This window comes from Octodon degus, unplaced genomic scaffold, assembly GCF_000260255.1.
Source record: "Octodon degus isolate 3935 unplaced genomic scaffold, OctDeg1.0 scaffold00171, whole genome shotgun sequence".
NCBI lineage: Eukaryota > Metazoa > Chordata > Mammalia > Rodentia > Octodontidae > Octodon > Octodon degus.
The window spans coordinates 2,815,716-2,821,715 of NW_004524747.1; the positions used below are offsets into that span (position 1 = coordinate 2,815,716).

The 6,000-nt window shown below is 39.9% G+C and overlaps 1 pseudogene; it reads right to left on the reverse strand.

Annotated features, from left to right (window-relative positions):
• Positions 1-3,242: 3,242 nt before the first annotated feature.
• LOC105743827 lies at positions 3,243-3,710 on the reverse strand (annotated as a pseudogene).
• Between the last annotated feature and the right edge of the window lie 2,290 nt (positions 3,711-6,000).

Genomic DNA, 6,000 nt, shown 5'->3' on the forward strand with positions numbered 1-6,000 from the left:
GAACCTCTGGGATGCATGAAAGCTGTCTTAAAAAAGGGAAGTTTATAGTAGTAAACTCTCACATCAGGAAAAGAGAATGAGGCCCAATAAATAATCTGATCCTACACCCCAAGCTCTTAGAATAAGAAGACCAGGGCAGGCCAAATAGCAGGATTAAAGCGTCTGCAAGCAGGCTCAGGGGCGGAGGGTGCAATCCCTGGGCATGCCATGCTGGCCCCTTCCCTGGGGGGTGCTGAGATGGCAATTGAGACTGGGCGTGGTGGCATGAGCCTGTAATCCCAACTCTTAGGAGGCTGTAAACAGGTAGATCAGTATGAGTCTGATCTAGTAGTGAGATCTTGAACACTCTGTAGACCCTTCCCTAAAAAAACAAAGAAAAAAAACCAGGGCTGACAAGATAGCTCAGTGGACTAAGCACCTACTTAAGCAAACTCAGGGACTGGGGTTTGATCCCCGGCACCATATATCCTGCTGGCTCTGTACCCAGCCATGCTGAGCCAGCTGAGTCCAGGTGTGTTGGTGCATAGCTGCAATCCCAGTGCTGAGGAGGCTGAAAATTGTCTGAGCTTCATAGGGAGACTCTACCAAAAACATTAAAAAAGAAAAAGAAAAACAAATCAAGCCCAAAGGAGACAGGAAATTATAAATATCAGTTAACAAATTAATGCAATGGAGATGAAGAAAATAATGCAAAGAATTAATGAATTGATTTCATTCTTTGAAAACATAAGTAGGGGCCGGGGAGATGGCTCAGTGGAATAAGTGCTTCCCTGGCAAGCGCAAGGGCCTGAGTTCAATCCCTGGTTCTGCCAAAAACAAAAACAAAAACAAAAGAAAACATAAGTAAACTTGATAAAACCCTAGCAAACCTTATATAAAAAGGAAACAAAAAACTCCAATTCATGCAACAAGGAATGAAAAGGGTGAAATTACGAAAAACCCTAAAGAAATTCAGAAAATCATCAATGCCTACTTAGAAAATCTTTACTTTCACAGGATGGCAAACAGAAGAAATGGACAGCATGAGTTTTGCCCATCAGGCAGACTACTGACCACCTAGCCCAGCTTTTGTCTTGTCTGTATTTCTCATTCCTGCCGCCATGTCTCCCTGGTAGAACCATTCGCAGTAAGACCAACAGCTCCCTACATTTGGTGCCTAAACAGGATGCCCAGTATGAGATAAGTGTGGGCACAGGAATCACTTCCAGAGAGCTTGCACAAGGGAGGGAAGTGGATTGATTGGAGCCAGCACTAGTTCACACAGGTTTGCATTGGCACTGGCGCACTAGGTGTAAAAATGGGGATGGGGCTCACTAGAGCCAGGAGGGGCTCACTAGGGCCAGGAGCTGGCTGACTAGGGCCTGAGAGATCCGGGAGCACAAAGAGAGAAAGAGACTTGGGAGAAGCCAAACAGGGAAACGCTCGATTGAGTTAAAAATGGAAAACACAGAGTTTCAAGGACCGTAGATATTTACAAATGTATATAACCACGTTTGTTATTTTCTTGGTTTTTGTATTTGTGCTACTTTCTATGACTACCATAAAGGACTCAGCATGGAGTACTGTAGAAGGGTAGAGGAAAGGTTCAGCAGATAGTTTAAATCCTCTAGGTTTGATCAATTTGATAAGAAAGGAAAATTTCTTTTAAATCGCAAGCCTTTGGTTCCAAGAGGCACTGGGCAGCAAGGGGAAGGGTCACAAACTGGGCTCTGGGAGGCCCCTTGCACTCTGGTCCCAGGCCAACCCAGCTGGGATTCCCCAGTGGTCTGGGCATCAGTTTGCACCATCCAGCCACAGAGGTTGCTGGGTACCACCAACTACAGTCCTGCGTGCCTGGTGCTAAGAAGGAGGGTCATGACTATGGTATCCTATGGCCTTGGCACTGGCTATGCATGTTGCTGGCATCATAAATTTGTTAGACTCAGGATAGTGTTTGGTTAAAATCTGGGCGAAAATAAAATACTTAATGGGTTTTAAGGAGTCTTAAGCCTCAGTCCTGGCCATGGCAGCTCAGGAAAATTTTGCTGAGTATCCGATCAGGACTTCAGCCTCATTTCACTGACCTTCTCAGACCAAAAAGCTACAACTCTTGTTGCACAGGTCCTGCTTTACCTTGGTCTTAACCATCCAGTAGAAAAGTATGAAGACGAAATATAGGAAGTAAAGCCATGCTGTTATGTTGAACTGTGGGGGACTCAGGTCAATAATTTCTGACATTGCCAGTTAAACAGAAGACCCAATGCTATTATGGGCTACTGGACTCTTTTAGAATATTTTGCTGAGTTTACACACCTATAATATTCAATAACGGAACTTAGAATGGGGCATACCGATGAATGTCCATTTTGTATCTGTGTATTCAAAGTGGTTAGGATAGATATATAGTTGCATTCTCTTAATGAATAGAATGATTTGTTCTAATGGTGTTTGTAAATAGGATCTCAAGTCTGCATCTTGTACAGCAATTAACCACTAAGAAGAATATATGCAGTGTATTATTTGTTGAAACTGTACTTTTGATTTGATTTGAAACTGTCTCATTGCTATCTGTTTATCAATAAAATTTTGAAAAAAAAAAAAAAAAGGACTTCAGCCTCTAGGGAAATAGAGCCATTTTCTTTATCTCCCTTGCAATTGGCATTGAAAAAAGCCAAACTGGCAGGGGAGTCCATAGAGGGTTTTCAGCATCTTTGCCCTGTTTCTAAAGTCTAGTTCCTAATAATCCAGGACAAGTTGTAGGTCTTTATGAATCCATACCTTTTAAAACCTTAAAAGTAACACACTGTTGTTACTTATGCTGCACTGCTCCCTTTCCCTTGAGTTTAGTAGAAATGGTATGAAAACAGACTATAGCCCCAAATGATTGGAAAAGACTAGCTAAAGCATGTTTGAATCCAGGAGATTATTTATTGTGGAAAGGAAATTTCTTTGAATAATGCAGGGAGGGCCGGAGAGATGGCTCAGTAGAATAAGCGCTTCCCTGAATAATGCAGGGAACAGGCAGCTGAAAATGTGAGGTTCAAAACTTAGCCATTACAAAAGATTTGCTAATTGCAAAGGGTGCTTTTCTAGCACAAACAATCAACTTACCTTTGCATTGCAAATATATGACCAAACTAAGATAGCTGCCCTTAGGGCCTGCGGGGAATCCTTTGTAAGAGTGAACCGGTCTTTTCTTTTCTTTTTTTTTTTTTTTACTGAGAAAAAAAGTATAGATTTAGAATTATCTTGCTGGACTCAGTTTAGATGATCCCAATTTTGTTGGCAACATCCAATGCATCATAATCAGGAGCCAGTCGAACATATGCTTTCTTCTCTCCATCAGGCCTGATTAGGACATTGACCTTGGCAACAATGACGTCACAGAGCTTCTTTACAGCTTGTTTGATTTGGTGCTTATTGGCTTTGACATCCACAAGGAACACAAGTGTGTTGTTGACCTTGATCTTTTTCATGGCTCACTCTGTGGTCAGGGAGAACTTGATGATGGCATAGTGGTCAAACTTGTTTCTCCTGGGGATGCTCTTCTGAGGGTACTTGGGCTGCCTCCGGAGTTGCAGTGTCTTGGAATGGTCGAAGGTGGGTGATGTTCTTATCTTCTTTTTGTGGCTGTGGATACCTTTCAGCATGGCCTTCTTGGCCTTCAAAGCTTTTGCTTTGCCTTCAGCTTTGGGAGGGACAGGAGCTTCCTTTTTTGCCTTCGGTGCCATCTTGGTAAAAAGGCCAAAATATTGTTTAACTTGGCTTCTATTTGTTATGGATTCTCAAACAGAAGCCATGCCAGAGTCCAAATTGAGAATTTAAAATGAGCCTTTAATACCGAGCTCGGGCCCTTCCTGATTTCTGCTCATGCAGGAGAGAAGACAGAGAAGCATATGGAGTGACAGAAAAGAGGCTTTTCAAACTCTCTACTTAGCACGTATACATATTTTTAAATTAATCATTTATAACCTACCAACGCATACAGGCACAATTCACAGGTTAACTTGACAATAGATTGAGTACAATATCCAGATGAACTTTCTCTGAGTTTTAACAAAACAAAATCATTAGCTACATTCCTATAAGGATGGACAGGCAGTTAGGCCTAAAGTTAATTATCACCTATTATATAGGGGCTGATTGTCTTAGGTACATATACATAAACATGAATCACTCTGGCAATGCACGGTTCTGAGTTTGATTACTGGTACCATCAAAAAAATAAAAATAAAAAGTAAAAGAATGTATCACTCTGATGTAGGTTACTACAATTTAACACATTTTGAGGTTATTAACCTTTAATCTACACAAATACTATGTCCTGTTTACTAAGGGCAGTTATAAAAAGAACTCATCAGTCTTAGGAGGAATTCTCCAGACTTGCGGGGCTTAAGGCTGTAATTTTTAAACTAATGAGTGGTCTTGAGCACCTTGTTATTAACTTGCAGAAAATGACCTCAACGAGTTCAAAATCCAAGTAACCATTACACTCTTAGGCTAGCCCCTGATGCACCTTTCCAAGATTTTGCTGCAGTTGATTGCAAGCTACAGAGAAGACTATCAGTGACACAGAAGCTACCAAATTAATAGTTCAACAATTGGCCTTCGAAAATGTGAATAAATGGTGTAAAGAGGCTTTAAGAGCCCAGAAAAAGTAGGCTATACTTTCTAGATGATTTGGATTTGTGTGGGTAATTGGCTCCTCATACACACAGGGGGCCACCTTGGTAGCGGCTACTACTCAGGTTATTCATCCACAGTCTAAAAAAGGAGAAAAGTATGGTCGCTTGTTTCCATTGTGGGTACAAGGGACATTTAGCCCCAAATTATTCTGCTTATCAAAGAGAACACAGCCTTTATCTGTCTCTTGAATAAAACCTTCCAGTCCATGTACTAGATGCAGATGAGGGTAAGGACTGTTTCCATTCTATCCATCTCCACCTGAAGATAAAAAACATCTTGCTTTAGTTTACCCTCTATTAATAATCAGGCCCCATGTGCCATTTTCTTTTTTTTATATAACAATGGCCTTTAAAACTTTATTTGAAATATTGAGAACCAAAGCCAGGGCCTCATACACGCTAGGTAGGCACTTTACCACTGAGCTGTACTCCCAGTTCTGATAGTGGCCCTCTTTTTTTTTTTAAACTAGCATTTTATTTTGACCCATGCTAGTTTTTCATTTCCATTTTTTTCATAATTTTATTTATAAACAAACAGCAATGAGACAGTTTCAAATCAAATCGCTAGGACAGTTTCAATAATTAACACATTGCATACATTCTTCCTTGTGGTTAATTGCTGTACAAGATGTGGACTTGATATCCTATTTATAAACACCATTAGAACAAATCCCTCTATTCATTAAGAGAATGTAACTATATATCTATCCCAACCACTTTGAATACACAGATACAAAATGGACATTCATAGTTATACCCCATTTTTTTAAAGTTCTGTTATTGAATATTATAGGTGTGTAAACTCAGCAAAATATTCTAAAAGAGTCCAGTAGCCCATAATAGCATTGGGCCTTCTGTTTAACTGCCATGTGCCATTTTCTTTTTTTTTTCTTTTCAATGTTTTATTGATAAACATATAGCAATGAGACAGTTTCAAATCAAATCGAAAGTACAGTTTCAACAAATAATACACTGCATATATTCTTCTTAGTGGTTAATTGCTGTACAAGATGCAGACTTGTGATCCTATTTACAAACACCATTAGAACAAATCATTCTATTCATTAAGAGAATGCAACTATATATCTATCCCAACCACTTTGAATACACAGATACAAAATGGACATTCATAGTTATACCCCATTTTTTTAAAGTTCTGTTATTGAATATTATAGGTGTGTAAACTCAGCAAAATATTCTAAAAGAGTCCACTAGCCCATAATAGCATTGGGACTTCTGTTTAACTGGCAATGTCAGAAATTATTGACCTGAGTCCCCCACAGCTCAACATAACAGCATGGCTTTACTTCCTATATTTCGTCTTCACACTTTTCTA